Source organism: Phalacrocorax aristotelis, chromosome 3 (assembly GCF_949628215.1).
Source record: "Phalacrocorax aristotelis chromosome 3, bGulAri2.1, whole genome shotgun sequence".
Classification (NCBI taxonomy): Eukaryota; Metazoa; Chordata; class Aves; order Suliformes; family Phalacrocoracidae; genus Phalacrocorax; species Phalacrocorax aristotelis.
In genome coordinates, this window is record NC_134278.1 from 42,411,300 (window position 1) to 42,437,474 (window position 26,175).

The following is a 26,175-nucleotide window of genomic DNA, read 5'->3' on the forward strand; positions in this document are numbered from 1 at the left end:
CCTCTATTTCTGTCACTTCATAACTTTCATACAAGAGTTGTCTCAAAAATAGCAAAATATATTGTCATCATAATCGCTCGGTCCTGGTCCTGTAATCAGATCTTTATCCTATTCCTTTGCAAAGCCCTAGAGATGGCTTTATAGGGCTGGGCACATTTCATTTATTCTGAGCAATCTAAAAGTCCATCAACTAGACCAAGCTGTGGGTTCTGAGTACTGTCAATGTAGGGGGAAAAGATCCACTAAAGTTTAATTAATTTCACCAGTTTAGAACATGGTGAATCCCAGTGTAAAGACTAGCTTAGATGTGCAGAACAGATGATAGTCTCGGATATCCCACTTTCCAGAGCTCATAGCATAAATCCCACCATAAGAGATTGCTTGCCTAAGGTAAATCACAGATTGGACACTGATGATTGAATTTGTAACGAAATTCAAGCTTCCTTTGTTCAGGTGACTGGACAATTATTTCAGTTGCAAGGTGAGAGCTTTGAACTGCCAGTAAAAATTGTATTTTTCACAGGATTTACTATTGCAGAATAGAGGTAGCAGAAAGTTTTTAAAATTTAGAAACTTCTGGTGCTAAAGCACTTTGAACTGAATATTTTGTAGATTGATGAGTCACTTGCTTTTATTCCATATAATACTAGTGTCGTAAACAGAGAAGAAAACACATCAATGATGAAAAATCTGCAAAAATCTCTAAGTAACACCTTTGCAATTAAAGATGCCTTGTAACAATGACTTCAAAAAAATAACCCCATGGTTTTGGAATTACTGGGATTGTAATATGAATAAAGAAATCCTGAACCTTAGGATTTTAATCATGTTTCTGATTTGCAGATGTAAGTTACTCTGTGACTTCACTGTTTACTGTACTTACCCATATATTTCTGGAAACACACTCCTTTACCTTTTTTGTTAAGATATAGCAACATTCTCTCATTTTCACTGCATTGGTTGCAGGAGTCATCCCAGGAGGAATTCTGGGGGAGGCTGAAAGCTTTGCAGTTCACTAGTGGATTTGCCTCATGTCCCAAGTCCAAAGCAAGTAAGTTCTAGCTGAAGCCAAAGTTTCTCTCTTCAGATCTGCAAATGTGCATAAAGTCAAAACTGGAAAAAAGCGCCCTGCTTTGCACATGAAGAATCATGTGGAGGTCAAGTTGGTCAAGACCATACATAAGAAATCCAGCCAAGACTATTCTACGGACTTACCTAAAAGACTGTACTGTAAGCAGTGCCGTGCAGTGCAACCTGAGAAGCCTGCAATTATATTATTTAATTATTCATAATGGCAGATGTCAAGATAGTACATTCAATATGTTAAATTATGCTTGCAGTAAGGGTAACTTCGCTCTTGCTTATGCAGTGAGATCTCTCTTGTACTTGCCAGCATATGATTTCAGAAAACTTCACAAGAAGTATCCCTGAGGACTTTCTGCATCTGATCTGATGTCTTTCAAGAATCTTAATCTTTTCAGCTGAAACATAGAAAGAAATAGCTATAGAAGAAAGGAAATTTTGCTAGTAACAAAAAAAAATACATTGTAAAAAGTGAATGAAGAATTTGACTTTTAGCTAGAGCACCTGTATAGTACATCTATTTCAGCTGCTATCACAATATTAGCTGATTCTTTCCAGGCAATGACAGTGTGCTTTGTTTTCTGGGAATTCATGACATATAGCCTCTGATGAACCTGCAATTTTGGGGTTGATTATAAATATCAGTCTTCTTAGGAAACACTATTCATCACGCCAGCAGTATACTGCTTGTGCAGACTTTGTGGCCCTTTACATTTCTAACAGACTGGGATCTGATCTTGCCAAATTCAGCAGATCTGACTGCAGTAGCATCAGCAGGGCAAGTTCAGGTGAGACACTTGGTATGCATTTACATATTCAGCCCCTCTGAAGTCATCAGTGTTCATCTGCATTAAAAATTCCACCAACAGGGCTCAACATGTCATTTTCAAGCAACATTTTCAATCTCTCAGCAAGCATACAGTTTAAGGAATAGTTCTTCTCCTTAATATTCCCCTTCTCCTTGAGGGACACTTATGTATTTAAGTGTGATTCAGTTTGGAATGGCATACTTATAGGTCAAAGAACAGACTGAAGGGATTAAAACACACATAAGCAAGGTCTGCAAGGAGCAACTGTACCAGCAGCACAGAGTGGATCCAGTAAAGAGAAGATATGAGTGCTTGTAGTGAGTGACTCCCTGTTAAAAGGCACTGAGGTGCCTATCTGCCAGTCTGACAGGGAGTCACAAGAGGTTTGCTCCCTTCTAGGAGCTACGATCCAAGAAATCCCTGAATCCCTGAGAGGGTGCCACAACTTGTCAAGAGCACAGATTACTGTCCACTGTTACTCTTCCATGTGGGCACAAATGATGCTGTAAGCCAGAGCCTGCGCTGAAACAAGGAAGACTATAAAGCCCTAAGGGAAGCAAGTGGAAAATATTGGTGACCAAGTCACCTTCTTCTCTATTTTACCAGTTAGAGAAAAATGGGAAGCTAGTAATAGATAAATAATATAAATCAACTCCTGGCTGTGTGACTGGTGCCATGGTGAGGGTTTTGGCTTTTATGACAATGGGACTTTCCCCAGGAACCATAGCCTCTTAGGGACGGGTGGAATCTACCTGTCTAGAAGGGGCAAGGGAATCTTTGGCAGCAGGCCGGCCAACTTGGTGAGGTGGGCTTTAAACAGAAGGACTCAGATGGGCAGGGACCAAAATAGCAATGCTAATGCCATTACATCCAACAGGGGAATAAGCCAGGCCAACCAGAGCAGCGACAATGGTGCCTTAGCTGCCTCATGAGATGACAGTCAGAAGACCAACCACCTTAAGGATGTGCATGGCTATAGTGGATCCTTGTGCACTCCTCCAGGGAAACCTGCATGGTCAATTACCTCTCTGGAATGCCTGTACACCAACGCACCCAAAATGGGGACTAAACATGAGGAACTAGAGGTCTGTGTGCAGTCGCAGGGCCAAGATCTGATTGCAGTTAGAGACATGGTGGGATAGCTCACATGACTGGAATGCTGTCATGGATGGATACATACTTTTTAGGAAAGACAGACCAACAAGGTGAGGTGGGGGTAGCTGCTCGTTGTTTGAGGAAGCAGCTGGAATTATCAAGCTCTGCCCAGGAGTGGAGGAAGAACAAGTTGAGGGCTTATGGGTGAAAATTAAGGGGCAGGCAAATATGGGTGACACTGATGTGAGCATTTGCTACAGGCCACCTGATCAGGAAGAGGAAGTGGATGAGTTCTTCTTCAACCACCCTGATATTTGTTAGAAACCAATGTGGTGAGGCACAATTCAGGAGGTTCCTGCAGAATATCAAGGATAATATTTTGACTCAGTTGGCAGAGGAGCCAATGGTGTGAGATGTGCTTCTGGACCTTATACTAACAAACAGAGAAGGTCTGGTTGAGGATGTGTGGGTTGGGGGTAGCCTTGGCTGCAGCGACCGTGAGATGGTGGAATTCAGGATCCTGAGTGATAGAAGCAGGGCAACAAGTAGGATTACAACCCTGGAGTTGAGGAGAGCTAACTTTGGCCTCTTCAAAGACCTGTTTGGAGGAATTCCATGGGTAAGACTCTAGAAGGCAGGGGGGTCCAAGAAAGCTGGTCAATATTCAAGTACCACTTCCTCTGAGCTCAAGATCAGAGCATCCCTATGATGAAGTCAAGCAAAGGAGCCAGGAGACCCACATGGATGAGAAAAGAGCTTCTAGAAAATTTCAGATGGAAGGAGGTTTACAGTGTGTGGGAAATGGGACTGGCCACTTGGGAGGAATATAGGAATGTTGCCAGACTGTGCAGAGACACAACGAGGAAGGCCAAGGCCCACTTGGAACGAAATCTGGCAATACATCAAATACATCAGTAGTAAAAGAAAGACTGGGGAAACTGTAGGCCCACTGCTGAATTAGGTGGGTGCCCTTGTGATTCAGGATGCAGAGAGGGCAGAGTTACTGAATGCCTTCTTTGCTTCAGTCTTTACTGCAAAGGCTGGCCCTCAGGCATCCCAGGCCCCAGAGGAGAGAGACAAAATCTGGAGAAAGGAAGACTTCCCCTTGGTTGAGGAGGATTGGGTCAGAGATCACCTAGGCAAACAGGATCCTTGCAAATCCATGGGTCCCGATGGGGTGCACCCATGAGTGCTGATGGAGCTGGCGGATGTTCTTGTGGAGCCACTCTTCATCATCTTTGAAAGGTCATGAAGGACAGGAGAGGTACCCGAGGACTTGAGTGTTGCCAATGTCACTCCAGTCTTCAAAAAGGGCAAGAAGCAGGACCCAGGAAACTATAGGCCAGCCAGCCTCACCTCCATCCCTGGAAAGGTGATGGAACAGTCTATTCTGGAGGTCATCTCCAGGCATGTAGAAAAGAAGTTTATCAGAAGTAGTCAGCATGGATTCACCTAGGGGAAATCACACTTGACTAACCTTATAGACCTCTATGATGGTGTGACTGCCTGCGTTGATGAAGGAGAGCAGTGGATGTTGTCTGTCTTGGCTTCAGTAAGGCATTTGACACTGTCTTCCATAGCATTCTCACAGGCAAGTGTGGGTTGGATGAGTGGACAGTGAGGTGGATAGAGAACTGACTCAACAACAGAACTCAGAGGGTCATCATCAATGGAGCAGAGTCTGGGGAGGCCTGTCACTAGTGGTGTTCCCCAGGGGTCTGTGCTGGGTCCAGTCCTGTTTAAGATATTCATCATTGGCCTGGATGATGGGATAGAGTGTACCCTCAGCAAGTTTGCTGATGATACCAAGCTGAGAGCGGCTGATACACCAGAGGGCTGTGCTGCCATCCAACGAGACCTGGACAGGCTGGAGAGCTGTGCTGAGGGGAACCTCATGAAATTCAGCAAGAGCAAGTGCAAGGTCCTGCACCTGGGGGGAACAAGTCCATGCACCAGTACAGGCTGGGGACTCAACTACTGGAAAGGGGTTCTGTTGAGAAGGACCTGGGAGTGCTGGTGGACAACAAGCTGACCATGAGCCAGAAATGTGCCCTTGTAGCCAAGAAGGCCACCAGTATCCTGGGGTACATTAAAAGGAGTGTGGCCAGCAGATTGAGGGAGGTTATCCTCCCCCTCTACTCTGCCCTAGTGAGACCACATTTAGAGTACTGTGTCCAGTTTTGGGCCCCCCAGTTTAAGAAGGATGTGGAACTGCTTGAGCAAGTCCAATGGAGAACTACCAAGATGATCAGGAGGCTGGAGCATCTCCCTTATGAGGAAAGGCTGAGAGACCTGGGTTTGTTTAGCCTGGAGAAGAGAAGACTGAGGGGGGATCTTGTCAATGCTTATAAATATCTAGAGGGTGGGTACCAAGAGTATGGGATTGGACTCTTTTCTGTGGTGCCTGATGACAAGAGAAGGGGCAATGGGCACAAGCTGAAACACAGGAAGTTCCACCTGAACATGATGAAAAAGTTCTTTCCTGTGAAGGTGACAGAGCAGTGGAACAGGCTGCCCAGATATGTTGTGGAGTCTCCTTCTCTGGACATATTCAAAACCTGCCTAGGCATGGTCCTGTGCCCCCCGCTCTAGGTGTCAAGCAGTGGGATTGGACAAGATGATCTCCAGAGGTCCTTTCTAACCCCAGCCATTTTGTGATTCTGTGAAAACAGGCATAAATCAGAGTGAGATACATGGCTCTAGAAGGCTCAATTGGATAAAATATACCATGTATCCGTTTGTGCACAACATGTCTCTCCCAGATGAACAGAGTTGAGAAAACAGGTTTCATAGACAGAACAAGTGTTGTCCAGTGATGTACATAATAAATCATCTCTAGAGAATTTGTCAATAACATGCTGCCCTAAACATCCATATGTCTGCAGCATTAGGCTCATGTTGTTGCAACTAAATGAGATCTCAACACACAGTGAAAAAAAGAAGTGTAGTTTAAAGTGCCAGTAGGTCAGTTTGTAAAATACAGACATTTTATCTCCAGCTCTCTTACAGAGCAGTTTGGCAAATGCATAGTCATTTATGAGAACAAAGAACACTAGTTTATACTCTGCATGCCTATTAAAAATCTAGACAGGCAATAAGAAAGCTCTTTTAACAAATTCAGACCACCTACAGTGTTCCCAAATACATGACCAATTTTGGCAACGCCTACAGTACAGCTCACTGAGGTGGATGGTGGGATTGAATGCTAAATGCAATGATGTAGGGTATGGCTGAGCTGGATTCTGGTTTCAGCTCTACCTCTGCATTGCAGAGTGGCTGTGAGCAAGTCACAGTTTTATCCCCATTGATATTTAATATGTCTTTTCCATTTAACTATGTTCACCTAAGGTGGTCTTACCACATGATTGCGCTGTGTCTACATTGTATTTGGTGGCACTATGATACGAATAAGGACTATCAAGGAACATCCAAGAAATATGATGAGTTAAACGCTATGACAGGAAGGTGAGTTTCTGAGGAAGTAAAGCAAGTTGTATATTCTAGATGAAAGTGATATTTATTATGCAAGAGAAAGCTGGAATTTATTTAGAAATAAGTATCTTTAGCCCTCTTACTGCTTAAGATAATCTATAAAGGCCACTAATCTCTCTCCAAGTTACTATAAATGGTCCTAACTTCAAATCTATTTACTGCGTGACATTTTCTATCATGATTCATACTGCAATACATGAATAGCTAACTTGGAAATAGACAGGATCTTTCCAATTATCTCTTACAAATCTGAAAGATATAAAACTTTGATGTATTTAACATAAGACTCTATTCAGTTCTAACAAATATGTGTTATCTCACAAAGTTTATATGTAAGGGAGTCCTGGGTGGAAAAGAAGGTTCTTTTGTGATTTTTTTTCTGACACAGATATTTCTCCATCTTTTTTTTTCAGGAGCCAACTGACACACAAACCGGAACTGCTGGGCTTCCAAACTGGACAACACATTTCTTGAAGGAGTTAGGGGAAATGAGTTAGCAACAGGGACTAGACTGTATGGGAAGAAGAGAAACAGATAACTGGTTATCACTGGAAGAAGCTCAAACAACCTCTTTTAAAGTATTGTATGGAAACAGAGTATGAAGAAGAAACATCAAGCTTTTCAACACAATCCTAGCAGAATAGAACTCCAAAAAAACAAACAGACTGTGTGAAAGCAGGTTGAGCAGACTGTTTGCACTGGCCTGCCATTGCTAATTCACACCAAGGTACTTTGTGTAATATAATGTGAAGGTGACTAGAGAATGCCTAGGAGTCTAAATTTCAAACTCTGACTTTCAGAGTTGGCCAACAGTCGTGTGGGCATTTAAGTCTGTTGTGAGTGGGAAGTGCAGTCAAACATCATTGCTCATAGGTGTGATGAACTCTAAATGAAACTAACACATTGAGGAACAGTCCCCATCTAAAATATTTGAAATTGTACTTTGGAATACAAAAACAATATGCACAACTACCAAGAGTAGCTGTTTTGGAAATGTTTAAGTTTGGAGGATAGTTTTTTTCTGCTGTTATATATATGTGTTTGTGTGTATGTGTCTGTGTGTACAAAGGCAGAGAGAGAAAGGAGGAGGGAGAGAAGGACAGAGAGGAAGATTCTTGTAAAGGGTAATTCAGAACATCTATTTAGTGGGTTCCTAAAATCATGTAAGTGTTCCGCAGAATATCAGACAACTGATAGAAAATCACTAGACCGGAACAGTCCAGTTTTTTTTTTTTTAATTGTTCATGGATAATTTACCATCTAGGCTTGTTGTGATTTTTCCTCTTCTTATCTACTGTTTCTCATTTCCACACCGTTTATTATTTTTATGCAATTGCATACAACTGAATTTGGAACATAAAACATTAGAGAGAGGAAAATAAATTACAATCAAAGAAATAAAAATCAAATGAGCAAGTGCAAATGAACAAGGCACTTCTGCCCCATCCTTTCTGATACCACAAAACAAGAAAGAATAAATTAAAATTAAAAGGCAGAAAAAGTAAAATTGCTCAATGATTTCTACTTTCCTCATGTGGTAATGATTCACCTATGGAAATAATTGATACAAGAGTACATTAAAACAAAAAAGCTTGGAATTTAAAGTAATGCAGACACTCACATGGAAAACATACAGGATAACCAGAATTTCAAAATATGTTTGGAAGAATATTAAATAGTCTGCAGGGAATGAGCCAACACATCACACAGGTGAAAACTCAGAAAATTCATTATTTGAAAAATCAGCCTGTAATGGAGTATTACTTTATTTTTACACTTATGGAAAGGAGGTATAAAGGAATATAAGATGTTTCTAACCACAGAAAGAACTATGATCTAACAGGACAACAGGACTGAAAAACAGTGAGCTGTCTCTTTTCTTTCTGTTTAAAGCTCTTACATTTTATCCTTCTATCAGACAGCTACACATTTTTGTTCTGCACAGGTTTTTTGACAAGGACATTGTGGGCTAAAAGCATCATACTATATTTTTTTCATTTTTAAGGTACATGCACTCCGTCCCCATCACTTTGAGGTAGTTTTGCTTTCCAGCAGAATGCTGCAGGTTTTAATCACAAGTCTACTTTTATACTCAGTATGAGACCAAAATAAATACACCACCAGCGTGAACACTTTTCTGAAAGGACAAGAGGGATTCCTGCTTGTCATAACTAATGATGGTGATCAAAGCCAACCAGGTGCTCACACTGACCCTGAGCTTTGATCATTTACTATACTTTCCAATATCTGAGCCTGGGAGTGAGTTGCCCTAATGGCCTCTGATTACATTAGTGGCATATGGCAGGAAAAAGGAGTAGAAGATAAGAAGAAGTAAGAAGGAGAGGGTAATGTCTAGCTATGCAGCATGTGTAAGTCTAAAAACCTCTGGGCAATTGAAGTAAGCTCATATTCAAGGCTTTTCATGCACTGTGTATGTTAATGATATTGAAATACTCAGTAGGCCTTTCATGAAAGCTGGTCCCAAAGGGTAATGACATGATCCTTTACTCACCTTTGAGCAATTACTCATACGAGTAGACTCGGTAGTTTCAAAGGCTTTTTGCTTGTGCGTGTGTAAGTGTTCTGAAAAATGTAAAGTTTCTGACTCCTCAAGAACACATATTAATGCTACATTTTTATACATGACAAGTATTTCTACTGAACTGAGATTCTTTCACCCATTGCTGGCAGTGGTGTTCATAATAGCCACCACTGTACAATCCCTCAGCTGCAGACTATGATGCAGTCAGACTAAAAATGCTGTTTATCTTGCTAGCATTAGTTTCTCATTAGTTCTAAAGATGGATTATGTGATAGTGTTGATAGCTAAAGGCATTTTGGGAAGACTTGCTCCCATCAAGTCTGATTCACACATAAATGAATCTTTCTGAAAACAGTTTTCTTTTGTCTGTGCCAGCACTTGAACAATTTTAAGTGGAGCAGCAGCAAGTTTAAATATACAGATACAATTTCTTAGCATAGCAAGGTTCTCCAACTGCTGTGCACATTTCAGATGTTCTCCAAACACATTGCAGCCAGAGAGAATAAACGTAGCAGGTGACATTATTATATGGGCCAGAAGCTGAGATAATTATTTAATTCACACCCTAGGAAAAAGCAATGATAAGAAAAAAGAGCTCTGGTAACATCTTTGTAAGATTCTTCTTCACAAAGTTCAGAGAAAACCAAGAACATCAGTGCCCTATTTTTCTTTCCAGAAATGTGGAGTCTTTCCTCAGCACTTTAACAAGGCAGGAATTCAAGGCTGTGCTTTTTATAAAAGGAAATTTCAGCCTTCAAAATACCTGCACTTCTCAGCATGGGAAGGTTTGTTTTTTTCTGTGCTATGCCATCCCTGTTGCAAGCAAGAACAAGAGAGGGTAATCAAAGTTACCAGCTTCTACTGAAAACTAGAGTTCTATTAACCATTAAATGTTTTTCATGTCTGCTGGCCTACTTATCATCATCATCATCAATGTTAAAACATTCCCTCTAACTGAAATAAAGTCAGCAAAGATCCCAGCTAAACCAAACAGCCACAGACTGGTCCAAATATCTATCCTGCTGATGCAATTTCACAAGATTACTATTTTACACAAAATTTAGCTGTCAGTGTTCATTCAGCATAACCCTGACTGTTAAAAGCCTGCTAATAGGATACATTTAATCTTCTCTACTAATGCACAGGCTTGGTATCTACATTGCCCTACACCGGTTCAGCCACCTTTGGACTGCTTGTTACTACTGAAGCTCCAGGTGTGTGGTTTTTCTGTAGTAACTGCCTTTAAAAGCATAAAAGTCCCCATAGTTTCTTTTACTCTCAATATTTGTATGTTTACACTTAGAAACTTTTGACTGTAGCTGCCACTGCACATCAGTTCTGCTGCCAGGGATTAAAGGAAAATTTTTATATGGAATTATGGTCAAAACAGAGAATTCAGCTGAGATCACACACTTTCAGTGACAACACCATAGATGAATACATTTACAAATAGATGGATGATTTTCAATATCACAAATAGCAATACAATGAAAGAATGTTTTGGTCTTTCTTTGAAGTGCCTTTACTATGCAAATGATCTGCTTTAGGCTTAATTCTGCAGACAGTTCTCTTGTTGCATATTCGTGTGGCCTCAGAAGCCGGAGTGGTGTATCACAAGTTGGTATTTGCATGGTGTCAGATTGCACCTCGTCTAATTCCATGTCACAGCAAATTATGGGTGTCTGGGTCCCACAGCATTTGCAGCTTTAAAAAGCCAAACCATGCAATTGTGTTGAGTACTAGGTGGTACCATGAAGCTCTGACCTTGATATGTAATTTAAGTAACTTTCAATGCATTAACAGTAACTGATGGAAGTATTTAGTAGTGTCATAGGCAATAGATAAGATATAATCTCTCTTATATTTTACAAACCAGAGTTCTGCTACCAAGTAGAAAGTAAAGCTGATACAGTGCTGTATGGAAAGCCGGCTGGCATAATGTCTTCCACAAGCTTCTACTATGGTGTTATTTATATCCTTCTGTTGGTATGTTTGTAATTTTCAGGGTTGTAAATGAAACATACAAAATATGCAGCAGAGGCTGAATGAATTCTCCAACTATTTCTATGTATATGCCTCAATTTATGTCACATTAAAGATAGCAACACTTGTGGTACTTTGTAAAAACATTTATTTTGCATCTAGGGAAATCAGGGCAGATCTGAGCTCTCTCTATGACAATAAAATAAATATTTTTCCCGTCAACCAGCTGGTTTCAGAAATGCCATAATCCACAGCATAAATTTTTGCTGTCTTCTATAAACTGACAACCCCCCCATTTTTGTATTTTAAGTATTTTTACTATGAAGGATCACCATCATAGGTCAAAGACGTCAGGTCAAAGAAGCAATTTTAACTTGGCTTAAAGAAAGATGCTTAAGGAGATTGGAACAGATATCATATTTTCCTGTTACTGTCCACAATGCTTTTTAAAATGGCAATGTGGTTCTTTGCTGCAGTGTCATCATAGGAGATTTTGACAGTGAATTTGTGCTTCTTGGAAAAGAAAGATTTTAGAACTGATACAGAAGTAATTTTTTTCTACCAAAATCACTAATTCATTTTTTAAAAAGCAACAGAGAACCAGGTTTGGAGGTTAGCTACAAGAGGAATTTAGTTTTTATGGAAAGTATGCCTCACTTATACTGATTGTCAACCTTCTCTCTCCATCAAAATGAAGACATTTAAAAATTCTCAGCACCCAAAACAGACCCCAAATTCCAAATCCCATGTTTCACACAATAGGATTTGCACAGACTCTAGGAGAGTTCCTAAACTCGAGAGGATTTTGCTTATTCTTTGGTGGAAGAAGAAGGTGCCAAGCATGAATTTTGCAATTTTGAAGAGACTTCAAAAGGTATTATTAATTCTCTAAAAATTACCTGACCAAGTTTTCTTATGTCAGAAAGTGTTGGAAGTCATGAAATGGTGTCAGAAATCTCCTCTTTCACATAGAACCCTATACTTCTATTAATGGCAGGCAAATTTTTCAAAAGCTATTACCCGATTTAACAGCTTAAATCACATTTTAGAGGTGACTTTAGTATTTAATAGTTCAGCCTAACTTTGAAGCAACTGGGAAGTTACACGTCATCTGTTTCTGCCCTTTTGAAAATCACATCTTCCACTTAATGCAATCTTTAGCTACCCTGGAAAAGCTGGTTTTAAATCCTTTTTGAAACTGTCACACTTGTAAGAGTACTTCTAAACTATGGGAGTTAGAAGCTTTCAGTGCATGCCTGGGGTACGTTCCCTTGCTCTTTCCCTCCATGTTAAAGCAATACCTGAGCAAATGTTTTTCATCTGTACTTTCATGGAAAGGCAATGACACGCCTGTACCAAGAAAATGAATAAAAACATTTTTTACCTGTACACGGTATGATGTGTATGTGGAAATACATGAGGATGAGGCAGAGGAGTGGAATAGATATTAGGTAGATTGATGCTTTTGGCTGGCTTGCTAAAACCAAAATGAGTTTGTAAAATGCAGAGGATGAATACAGTTGCTGGCATGACTGATTTTCCTAGCTTATCTGTAATGATCTAGCTACAGTTGCAGCTATAACATTTAACTTTTTTTTTTTTTGGTGTTATGCCTCTCTAATATTCACCTCACCTGAAATCACTTATGCTGGAGTATGAGGGAGACTATTATCGTTAATGAACTATCAGTGTTTCTGCAGGATGCATGACAGCTGCAAAGAAGAGGGTAAAACTTCGAAAACAAATGTTGTGACTTCTATTCTGTAAAGACCTTAGCCATTTGCTTCATGCTCCAAATTCTGAATACCCCTATTGGCCCTGGTTACACTATTTACTGTGTGACTAAAGGCGCACATGAACCTTTTCATGGCTAGGGCCTGTAGCTTTGATTAAAGGACAGGATGAAAGTTACCTTCTACTTTGTTGGTCCTACAGAGACCAATAAAACCTTGTACAGCACAAGGATGCATGTGTATGTAATGCATTTATTGGTCTGGACCTACACACTCAGTAGTTTTTTTACCCAATGTTAGAATTGTGGTGTTGCTGCAGTTGCTTTTTTATGAATAATAGGAACTAGAATGAAGTTTAGGTAGCTGAATCAGTATAAGCAATGATCACATTTGGAAACACGGTAGGATACAGCACACGAGCACTGCAATGCTACAAATGCAATGTTTAATGCTGGTAGACTGCTGTTGTGACTAGCATCAGGCTTTTATTCAAGTAAAGAGATATTTCTTGGTATTATAGGGTCACACCCTACTGTCAAGTTTTAAGCAGCGCTCTGCATCGATCTCAGTGGGTAGTTGTGTTTAAAAATTGATGGCATGACCTGGCCCTTAATATGGAATGACATCTGAAAGGCACGTACAGATTTTGCTGCTCTCTGCACAGTGAAAAAAAGGAGAGTAGGAAGGAGGAAACACAACAGGCCTCATGCTATCTTGACGTATGTGGACGGCACAAAAGTTTAAGCAGTATTAATAGCTTGAGCCTCAGCCTGCCTAATAACCAGTATTACCTTAGTTTATTTTCACTGACTTCAGTGGAGTTGCTTTGGGTTTACATCTTTGTTAATGCAATCAGAATCTAGTTGATTATATACCTATAATTTGAGATACAAATAAAGAAACATTTCTATCAAAAATGAATTAGATGTTACACAGAGGGTTTTTTGTTCAATGCACAGGTTATATTAATACACACAAAACCTTGTACACAAGAGATTGCAAATAAATATTCTTTCTTGTTATTTGAGAAAAACATACAATCTTTACCTATTTTGTAGAAAAAGTACTAGGTCCTACGAAACTATTGCGACAAATCTACAATGACAGGGTGGGAAATTAATATGGGGTAAGAGAAAATATATTTGGTCTTTTCATTTCAGATGAGAAATAAGTTTTAAATACACCTGAAGCCAAATACTGAAATATTTTAATGAAAAAAATATTTTAAGCATCTCATAAATATTTTGTTAATGAAAGGATTTTGGATTTGCAAGCAGAGCCTGAAAAGTTACATTAATATTTCCAACTATACCTCTCAGGTTGAAAACCTGTAGATATTGCATATCCCTTGGGCTGCAAGTTTGATGTATTTTTCCAGTCTGGATCTCACCAAACACTTTTCTATCAGTCTTAAAACTTACAACAAACTGTAAAGTATTTGTTTACTATTTGACTAGAGAATAATTTCTGAAAGCGTTGTCTATCCTGATTCAAATCCAACTTTTCCATACCCTATTTTTCTTGCTCATGTGTTCATATGGTTTGTATAAGCTTCCATTTTTCTTCAACAGCCAATGATGTTTTAAATTATTAAAAATATTTTAATAAAAATTATTAAAAATTTTAAATTCAGCCTCTCAGCCATGTTGTAATCATTTCGATGTTCCTGATTTGCTTCTTACAATACCAACATCCACACATTGTATCATAGAGCAAGGCTACATATTTGGTGTGAGCAAAATTCTACCATCCTTGTTCTCTGTTTTTATTTTTTTCCCATTTGTCTTGCCAAAGAGTGTGATCTGTTTCAAATTACAATATGAATACAACGCAGGCAGAAGGATGTATGCAATGAAGATTAAAAATAAGACACTGAGCACACTGTAACTTCCTCAATGTCAAAAAATGTGCCATTGTAAATCCTCTGGGACTGCCTGAACAATACTTGCATATTCCAGGCCTTATGTCAGCCTGATACCCATCTGTGTATTTGCTAGTCTTGGTCTCTCCTGTCCTTTCTGGTATCACTCCCTCTGTTGTGGGCGAATGAGAGAGGAGGGGCTCTGAACACCACAATTTCCCTTCATTTTGTTCAAAGGTGAGATCCTCTGGATGTGATATTTCCCTGCAAGATATTCTAACCTTATCTGTGTGCTGCTGTAGGATTCTTCTGTGCTAATTCTAAAAGAAACAAGTCAGCACCCAAAATTTTAAATAACCTTGAGTATCACTATTATTTTTGAATAATTTAGATCAGCGCCCTGACTCCAACTTGCAAATAAACAGTTTTGCTAAATCTTAGTAGAGGGGCTGAAGTTTTGTAGCATACACAGCACAAAATTTGCAGCCAAGTCAGAAGATAGCAGGAAGTGATAACTTTAAGTCCTTCTTCTGATTCTGTCTGTCATAATTTTGAACCTCTACAGAATTGCCCCGTGAGCCATAACACTACACACACTCTGTGACGGGTGATGTGGCCTTACTCTGATGTGTCATTCCTTTGGCACCATATCCAAACCAGGCTTCTGGGGGATTCTTTGCAGAGGGATGACTGGTTAAGTAACTCCTCACTTGTAGAATCAAGGCTGAGATCTGCAGGCGCGTCACTGTGCAAAGCTGCTACTGATGAACACTTTGTGATCATGCTATTGGCAGAGGTGTGCATATCTAGTGTCTATCACAACCACAAAAATAGTTACATACTTCCGTAAACAGAAGAACATGCTCTTTTTGGCTTTTTGTCTGCAGTAAAGCAGCAATACACTTGGTTCCTCCCTATCATCACATAATCTATAACTGACATAAAAAACCTTAATATTGCATATCTACAGCAAGAACCCTTGCCATGATATTCCAAGTAATTATTTTTTTTTCCTTTAACAATTTAGAAATCTTGCTGGATGTGCAGTCAGTTATGGGTTGGTTTGTTTGGAAATACAGACTTCGAGCAGCCGGCAAACGTGCACGAGCTGATTAGCATCTGGTTGCATCTTCTTGCCTGCTGTGTGAGACGAGCAGAACATGTAGCATTCTGGTGCCTGGAAAATCAAAGTATGCAATTTCCAAGCAACTTGCTTTGTTGGCTTCCTGTAGGATGTTACTCTCTCTGCATCTCCATTTCTCTTGAACTAGTAGGCTCAAATGTTACTAAGGGAGAATTGATAGGTGGACAAAGCCTTGCGCAGAGCGGGATTGCACAAAACTGCTCTCCTTAGGAAACCAGCATAGGCAGAAACTAGCGCGTGATAACTATAACAGGCCATGCTGCTTCCTGGTCACTTCAGGAAGAGTCGACATATTCCAGAAAGGGAATCTGTTGACCTCCTTTAGATTGCATGAGAAATTCTTGGTCTGTTTGGATGTTATCTAGTGACTGCACTTGCCACCTGATTCAGGTAAATATCTATAAAATTATATTGTAATATATTATATATATTAAAAAAATATAAACATATATTATATTTATAATATATAAATCTATAATTAAAATATTACAAGTCTCCTTTGGAGCTTTCAGAAATAGATGTTACCATCTGGCATCATTCTTTTCTTATTTGGGGAGGGTTGATGCTACGAATATAGCTGCTCAGCTTTACAGCTGAAGTATATACTACTGTCTGGCAATTATTTGCTTAATGCATACAACAGAATCTTCTGAATGGTCTCTAAATCAGTATGTGACTGCCCAAAGTCTTATGTATCTAAGAATCTGGTGACTACACGCTTATGTGATAGTTGTCTTCAGCTTTTCTTATGTCCCTAAACTAGCAGATACTTGTACAAACAAACACACATTTTTGAAAGATGACTAGTGCAATGCAATGCTTGTCGATTAGACTGTCCTTGGATAAAAAATAGTAACAGACCTCTCTAGTCTTCTCCCTGAATGCCTGCTTAGATGTTTGTTCTCTGACTGACTGCCCTCATGCCTCTTGTTTATTTGAGTTCATGATGGCTTAGTTTCAGTAGAAAAGAAGGTAGTAATATTAGTGTAAACACAGTCACCACCTGTCTTCCCTGATTTTTATTTAAGACTTATGAAAGAGTGTGATCTTATTTTATCTATATTATTTGGACAACAAAGGCAACCCTGCCATGGCTAATCTGTTTACTGCCTTTTAGGAGAGTGCAAAAACTGTAAACTCAGGCAAAAACAGTTTGGGAATTTAGGCTCCTCAGGCAAGTAACCTGTCTTTAACTATCAGTCTCTAAAGAATGATCACTACTCAGATACTATATTCAGGAAAAAAAAAAAAAAAAACCAACAAGAAAAACCTCGGGATTCTGAAAATTAAATGAGCAGTGATGCCTTCATATACAGTCTAGAATCATACAGCAAAGTTCCAGATAGAAGAAGAAAGTAATATTTATTCTTGTACTGTATGTCCTTTTTTTTTCTTTTTAAGTAGTCCCTCACTTGTCATGACGCTTTGTTGATTGTCTATCTCTGTTTATTGAAAAAAGAGCCTAGACAACAAATATATTTAGCCTGAATTGTCCAGATGGAGCTGGATACTTGCTCTGGAGGTACTGTGGCACTTAAATAATGTGAGCAATCCTGCACTTGTCTTGTGAAACCAGTGAACATAAATAATTTCTTGGTATTCGTTAACATTCTTTTCTTAAATATCTGACTTTGCAATAGCAAAACTGCCAATTTTACGAATACATTAGAGAGACCCCAGCCATCAGGAAACAACAACCTCCACTATGCTTATTTCCTCTTCAATAGTGATTGTTGCTCCTGAACAGGATGGTCCACTTTTCTCAGCAAGAAGTGTTTTCCTCACGCTACATTAAGGAGAGGTTTCTGGGTTTAATGCTGATATACCATCTCACATGCAAGTTCAGCCATTTTAAAGATTACAAATAACAACATGAAGGACCCAAAGAACAACCCTTTTCAGAGTGAAGATTGAATATGCTACACATCTAATGAATGGCTGCCTGCCTCATGCTGCTCTATGTACAGTAATACCTATTGTACTGTATAGCTGATCTTCAGGCTACTGCAGAGCTAAAATGTTTGTATGGTCTGTCATTATTTCCTTAGACAATTCTTGTACTTACCTTTCTCTACTTTTATTTCCCAATGTTATACTGTGCATTTTGGGAGTTTTTCAGTAGTGTTTATCTGAAAAAAATATATATCGATATAGTGTTTTAAATATGGTTCTCAACCAAGATTTTAAAAATTAAGCCCGAAGGAATAGAGTGAACAGAAATAGAATTCTGGTTTTTCGCTGATTGAAAACTGCTGTTGTGTAATTCCCACTTTTCTCTACTAAGATATCATAATTTACGTTTCTGTTTGCCTCTGTTTTCTTTTCCTAGTGCTTCTTTTCAGAAGGATGAAATAACATTCTTTTTCCTAATGGGTGTTCTGGGACCACCTAATGACAAAACATTGTATATTTCAACAGAAAATTACTCATCTTTCACATGAAAAAAATGTTTTGTGCATGTGGCCTTATGGTAGCTAAGATGAGAAAGGTATCTTAAGTCATGTCTCAGATCTCAATGTTATAACTCCCATATATCACCCAAATTCTCTATTATTAATTAATATTGGTATATTTTATACCCTAATTCATGCCATTATATGGTAAAATTACTGCTTAAATTTTTTTTCAGAATCTTGTCGAAGTAGTGTATAATATCTGCGTACCCTATTTGCTAAATTCATAGTCTCTTTCATAGTATTAATAGTCTTTCAATTCAGAGCAGTGTTTTACACATATCAATAAACTTATATTGATAAGTATGCATTCTAAGTAGTTCCCAAGACAGAGCTGCTGTTTAAGGTGCTTTTTCCTTATTACTATACTACTTGAAGTACACAGGACATTCTGCTCCAGCACTTGATAATTTAATATAACGAAGAAAAGAAACCTACAGAAGCCAATGCTGGATCTATATAGTTATAAGCACTAAGATTCTTTGAAAAAAAAAATCACTACTATTGAAAAATTTCAGGGGCAGTTGTAGTAATAATTGTTAACCTGATAAATACCTTTGCATATTTTCATAAGACATACAAAAATCAACTGATTAGGGAAGCAGTTTGACTTTTAGAATATGAATGACATAGCAGAACATCAAGGCAGCCTAGTACGAGATACACTGCTCCGGGGTTGTGAAGGGTTGCTGTTGCTTCTAGTGGTATACGTTTTGCAGTCATACTTGCTCTTTACAAGGAAAATCAGTGAGATTATAAATTTGTGTTTAATAGAGGTAAGTGTCAAATGCAAAAATACTGTTATCAGAAAAGGTTAATACTTATAAATATCTAACATTCATGTTAGTACCTGTCTATTGGCTAACAAACTTTAAAAGAAAAAGTTTATTTACTGGTAGTTTTAGCAGAAGTTTTACAAAGTTTTATTGATGTTAACTTAAAAACAAATATGTATTCTTTGATTTTTAATCTCTGAGAATATACCTCATTTTAGTTCAAAATATAGTGTGGGGATTTTTTTTTTTTTTGAAGTTTTGTTTAGATTGTTAGCTTTTTTTTAGGGTTTTGTTGTTTTGGTTTGTTTATTTGTAAAGAAGTAAGCAAAAATATTACTCCAGAGTAAAGCATCAGCATATTAAAGCATCAGTATATTATATCAGGACATTACTTCCTGAATGTTTATCAAAAGCTAGAAAATACTCATCTGTGTATGTGGTCAAAATCCAACCTGTGCCACATTTTGAGGAACTCCTTATCCAGAACTACAAAATGTTCTTGCTGTTCTTCTTTTGAAGCTCTAAGTCCAGACAACTACACATGAGCAACCAGCACTGCGAGATTTGCTGAACCACAAGGGTCCACAGCTGTTACCTAAGAGAAGGTTTTAGTCTCCGCATTTTTGAACAGGTAAAAAGACTATTTAAGAGGAGATGAAGACTTGGGTTTCCATGGTAAACTGGATTGCTTTTCTGAGAAAATATGTAGAATGAGTAGCCATTTCAGGGTACAGTAAGGCGCTCAGTGTACTACTGTACCATGTCTCTGGAAAATGTACGGTTATATTCTGATCTAAGATTTTCATTCAGAGCTTCCATTTACTCCAGTATTAGATATATTCATAAACTTTGGACAAAGAACATTTCTTTCATTATCTCCAAGATTTTCTGTATGTACCATATGTTTCAGCTCACCTCAGTATAGTTTCATTATAACAGCAATAGTTGGGTTCATCATACTGAATTAGAACAACAGAAAATTTCTTGCAGCAGACCTTTGGTGCTTGAGGATATGGTTTAGTGGTGGACTTGGCAGTGATAGGTTAGTGGTTGGACTCGATGATCTTAACGGTCTTTTCCAACTTTAACGATTCTATGATTCTATGATTCTATGATTCTCTAAATAGTGTGAGATTTCACTTTTTTAATATATATTTTAAAGCCTTAAACAATGTAATATATGCTTTTTATTGGAACTAATCATAAAGTTTTTAAATTCAGCGTTTTGTTTTTGAAATGCACGAGGATTTCCTTTTTTCTACTGATGTTATTTTAATATACTAAAAACCTGAATGTTGGGGGAAGAAGTTGCTTTAGGAAACAAATCTTGTGAACAAAACTTAATGCAATATACACTCGCAGTGAATCCACAACTAGGCAAAGTAGATAACTGATATTCTAGTTTACGCAAGAGATAGCATGCAAAGGCACTTTTCTTTTACTTGCTAATGTCAGAGATTTCATGAAAATTCAATATTACAAAAACTTGTCCACAAAAACCTTCCAACTTCTAAGTGATATTACTGCTGTTACTGAGCTGTTATTTGTAAGAAAACCAAAATGCTGACATTAACAATATTTCTCCAAGCACACATTTCATATGCTGCTTTTTCACATAGTATTGAAATGAAGCCAACATAAGTCTTTCTAAATCAAGGAAGGTTTTCCTGAGGATATGTAACAAGACATTTTAAATTTCAGATTTTAAGTACCCTCCTCCATGTAAGTTGCATATATGCAGAAAAAAAGTTAATATATCCAAATTTATATTTTATATTACTCTCACACACTGCTTGTGTACTTAAAGGCTCAGTAAAACAAATTCTTTTAATTTCCTGAATTATTTTTTTAATCATAGTGATTTAGCATCTTGATACATGAAGAACTTGTCACAGTACAGAAATATATTATTATTTCACCTTTCTTTGGAAAAGATAAAGTCCTTTGTAATTTGCTTTTATTGTGTTTTCAGTTGGAATTTTCCATTTATTTTTATCATATGTCAGGAAAATACCTAATCTTCCAGAAGAGAAAATGACCACTTTATTTGCAGTTATTTAAATTGCTGGTAGTTTGCAAAGCACATTTTGGTAAGATATTTCTCTTTATAGGGAATCGTACAGATTTCAATTTCTGCTTGTGTTTCTAATATCCTCCCTACAAATATTTGATATCTGAGTTTAATTATAATGTAAAAGAAAATCCTATATTTCAACACTGTGCAATTTACTTTTAATTTAACAAGCAGATATATGTAAAATATCTTTAGCACAATCATGTAAGTCTGTAATATATAAATCTTTTTTTTATGTCTGTACTATTTGAAACACTTAAAAGAGAAATAGGAAACTGCTGATTTTTGAAGACAGAAAAATAGAATAGATTTTATTTTTCAAATTAATAATTGTTTCAGATGACTGAAGCAAAACACTCAGAGTGATGTGACTCATGGCAGACAAAGCTTTTCCTTAGGGATATTGTTCTTTTTATGTTATGGACAGATGTAAAAGTCAGCTAATGTCAGAATGCTTTCTTTTTGGTGAAAAAGACAATGAAATAACATCATGAATCAAGAGATGTGTTTGGTATGTGAGGTTACCCATAACAGAATTAAAGTTTTACTGCTATGCTGATGCCAGGGGAGATGCTGACTAATGGGATCCCTATGACTACAGGATCCGGGGATAAAAAAACAAAGGGGCACAAGGGTAAACTGTTTTTAAAATGTAGTGCTTAAATCTTTCAATCCTTCTGTGAACTCTCTTGAATTATTGACAACATGGGACTGGTTATGGAGTAAGAGAGCCATGGTGCTGCATTGCAAAAGAAACATTAAATCTACTTCTAATTATACACTCAGAATGGGCATACAGCAGGAGACAGCTGTATAAGGTTTAGCTGATGTTTAAGATCAGGAGCCAAATTACTTAGCCTTCATATCACCCAAAATACTGAATACAAATGGTCATTCCAGGAGGTAAGAGTCAGATATATAAAGTTTAGATTCACAGTTGACCCCATTAACACCTGCTGTAACTACTGAAATATCTGTAATGATTTTAAGTGGTCTTGAATCAGGCTATAGATGTCTATCTTATCCTCAAGTAGAAAAGCTTGCTGACATCAATGAAAATCTTGCCTTCCTAACAACTCCATGATTGCTTTTTAATTTTTCACTTGATCCATGTTTCTGCTGTCCTCTGACTACAGAAAGCATGCGATAGCCTTTTTTTCCTTTTCCCCTAAGGGAAGCTAGTATTCCGGATTTAAGAATTTTAAGGGATTCATTTGTGTAATTAAATGCAAAATAGCATATTGTAGCATTTATAAGGCATTTTCAAAACTCTTCTGCACTGGCCTAATTTGTTTTTTATTGATGTCAATGGGAGTTCTACCATCAGCAAGAACAGAAAGAATCTATCCCTAAAAGCTTTTCAAAACCTACCCTGCGGCTATTTTTCTATGTAAGATATAAAATATAGCAAAGCAGAATCTTGTTTACACTAAGGTCTCTTTCTATCAGGCTAGCAACGTAAAAGACCTTTAAACATGTACAAACATTATTTAAAAGTTCTTTAAAACCCTTCTCCATCTATTTCTCTATGTAGATTGTACAGTAAAAAAGAAGCTTAAGATAAATGAACCTCTGATCCACAGGAACTCCGTATTTTTAGGTCAATACAATCTGGAATTACTACTGTTTAAAATCCAGTTCAGAAGTGCCTGAAAGTATATGTTAAGATTTAAGTCTATGCTCATCTCCGTGACAGGCACAGAAACAGGATATTTTAGGTATTTCATTTCGGAGCAAGACCAGGGAGCATGCACCTTCCTATGGACTTCTGCTTGTAGCTGTTCTCAGGTGAGCAGATAAATCCCTATAATCTGATTTGACCCAGCAGCCAGAGCAGATGGGAGAAGCCTAGTGAAGTCCTTTTTTTCTATGATGACAGCTATAGATAACAACAAACTTGAACTGTACTAAACCATCTAAACTTGGGTAGAGCTTCCATACCAGTGTTGTGCATTATTAGGAGCTCACAAAGAACTTCACAGTGCCCCAGTGCTTTATTAAGCTATACCTGCTGATATGTCAGCTGCGTCCCAGTGACTGTTAAGTGAACAGTCTATGAAAAGGCATTGGTGTCTTCTCAATTGAAATGTCTCCTGGCTGGCTGGCTAATTTAACATCTGTATGGGTTTATGTGACAACAGTTTGGTAGCAGGGATCTGCAGGGGGTGCCTCTGGGAGAAAAGACCAGGAGCTGCCGCCATTTTGAACAGAGCCAGTTCCAGGGACCCACCACTGCCCAAAGCTGAGCCAATGAGTGACACTGGTGGTGTCTCTGTGATAACATATTTAAGAAAGCATAAAAAATACAGCACAACAGCTCTGAGAGAAAAGTGAGAAATTGTGAGCAAAACTGTTCTGCGGACACCAAGGTCAGAGAAGAAAGAGGGGGAGGACATGCTCCAGGAGTGAGAGCAGAGATTCTACCGCAGCCCATGGAGAAGACCACAGTGAAGCTGGTTGTCCCTCTGCAGCCCAAGAAGGACTCTATGCTGGGGCAGGTGGATGTGCCCTGAAGAAAGCTGCAGCCTTTGGAAAGCCCATGTTGGAGTAGGCTTTCTGGCAGGAACTGCAGCCCATGGGGGACCCATGCTGGAGCAGTCCATTCCTGAAGGAATGTACCCTGTGAAGAGGACCTGTGATGGAACAGTTTTTGAAGAACTGCAGCCTGTGGGAAGGACCCATGTTGGTGCAGGTAAACAGCACGAGGAGAAAGGAGCAGCAGAGATAAAGCACTGTGAACTGGCAGCAACCCCAATTCCGAATACCCCTGCACCACTTAGCAGGGAGGAGGTAGATGAGTCAAGAGTGGTAAGCCTGGGAAGAAGGGGGAAAGAGGGAAAGTATTTTTAGTTTTGTTTTTATTTCTACTATCTTACTTTGTTATTAATTAGTAATAAATTAAATTAATCTTCCCGAAGTCAAGACTGTATTGCCTGTGACGGTAACTGGTGAGCGATCTCCCTGTCCTTATCTCAACCCACCAGATCTTTGATCTTATTTTCTCCCCCTGTCCTGCTGAGGAGGGGGAGTGAGGGAGTGGCTGGGTGGGCACCTGGCAGCCAGGAAAGTTTAACCCACCACCACAGTTCCACTGGAAGTAGATACAGTCTACAAATGAAGCTGTATTAATCATGACAAAGCTTCAGTGAATGATCGACCAGGCTCCTTGTGTGGCCCTTTTCAGTTAGGCCAAAGAGCAGATGCATATCCTGAGCCTCTGGATGTACTGAATCTTATTATTATCTTTATGAATGCTCAGTGCATCAGGAACACAACAGGGATCCGATTATTTTCCCCAGGAACAATCAAGGGATTAGTGGAATATAGACGGAGATTGAATCTGCATGGAAAATTGTCCATGCTGTGTTTTATTACAAGGTGCTGCTGTGCAAAATTTGTTGCTAATCATGTGGCAAAATTACAAGAGATTGAAGAAAGAAAAAACTAGTAAACAGAACAATAAAAGTAATTTTAATTATTAAACTTCAATGTTATAAATTATCTGGCATTCATCACTGCCACAAATAAGTATTAAAAAAGCACAAAATCCATGTGCTTCATGCACGTTAATTTAATTTTGCATAATAAATTAGTGTAATGCAGAATGTTTAAAAATATGAATAATCACCAAATTACTATCCATTTTCAACAGGCAGTATCAAAATTTTAATACAGACAGCTATTGCTATTAACCTATGCTTTATGTTGACTGAAACACAATAAAACCTCAAATGGGTATTATAGACACAGTGCCAGTTATCAGCCACTAATGACTTTAAATGATGAATTGCTACATTTTTAATAGAACAATCAGAATCCAGGGTTTTCATTATCTTTCTCAGAATATTTTGTATGCCCACTATTGTTCTTCCAATTAGTCAATAACAAAGAGGCACTGTTTGAAAAGATACAGGAAATGGTGAGTCATATGTGACAGGTAATTCTGTCTATGCTGCCTGGGAAGAAATGTTTTCTTGATGCTAGTTATGGTTGTTTTCCATCATTTTTCCAAGGCAGTGAAGTGACAGTGTCACTTTAGCACTGAAATCTTTTCACTAAACAAATGCAGACTATGGCAGTATCATGAAATATTTGCTCATAAAGTTTCTAGGCCCTATTGATCTCGATATGTAACTTAATCTCTCTCTATTACTATTAGTAAATCCTCTCCTGAGTTAAACCTCATTATTTACATTTCTCCAAAGTGGTAAAACTCATGTCAATAAACATCTGTTTAATTACTTCCTTAGGTGTCTTATTCTTCATAAAGAAACAACAGGGAATATACTAGTTCATCATAAAGTAAATTATTTTATAACTATCATCACCCTGCTCACAACTGAGCAGGGTTACAAAGTCTATTCACAGATTGAAAGTAGAAAAATAAAAGAGTACAGTACTGAAAAAAATGAAAGACTATATTAAATAATCCAGAGACTTTCTCAAATACATGCAATCATGGGATTCTATTAGTAGGATATATTATCATGGGGCAATATTTTACCCCAAAATAGCTCAGATGAAAACACTGGGAGAATTTGAGTAACACTCAGAATACATATACTCTTGAGCAAATTATTACCATCTTTTTTTTTTTCTTTCAGAATGGCTCTTATGCTAGCAATGGATACATCCTTTGTCTGAGGTTCTTAGTCTTCCTGAGACAAAACATACAAGTCCATTTCAGCACTGTCTCTAAGCTCTTGTCCAATATTCAGACTACAGTCTAACAAGTTATTCCCAGGACACAGAGTACCAGTTATATATTTGGTTAACTAAAGAGTCCTGTTTCTTGTAACACAGAGTAAATCATACATAAGGGACAAGCTGTATCTTCTCAGTTCCCAAGACTGTCTTTTGCACTAGTTTCTGTGGCTCATGACAACAACAGATCCCATTTGTATTTGGTTCTTGGCTTCTCTGCTGTCTTCAGTGTCCACTCAGCTCTACACTCCATTGCTTAAAAGTTCCTATTAAAACTTATCTTATTTTACCAAATTAAATCTGATTAAACAAGGCTTCTCAAGGTACTAAATTGAGATACAGCCATGAAAAATTTCGAAAGGACCTTAGCAGACAGAATTACTGGCAATAAAATGGTAGATGGAATTCAGTGTAAATATATGTAAA

General features: G+C 38.1%; 1 long non-coding RNA gene across 2 annotated transcripts in view; it reads right to left on the reverse strand.

Moving 5' to 3' along the window:
- Window positions 1-883: 883 nt before the first annotated feature.
- Window positions 884-26,175, reverse strand: part of LOC142055744 (uncharacterized) — a 66,821-nt gene continuing 41,529 nt past the window's right edge. The window contains exons 5-6 of one of the 2 annotated variants that reach the window (XR_012660026.1): window positions 1,216-1,481; window positions 884-1,089 (exon numbers count right to left, since the gene is read on the reverse strand). This is a non-coding gene — a long non-coding RNA (uncharacterized LOC142055744). Of the gene's footprint in view, window positions 1,090-1,215; window positions 1,482-20,386; window positions 23,860-26,175 lie in introns of those variants that run through there. The other variant, XR_012660027.1, reaches the window with a different exon arrangement.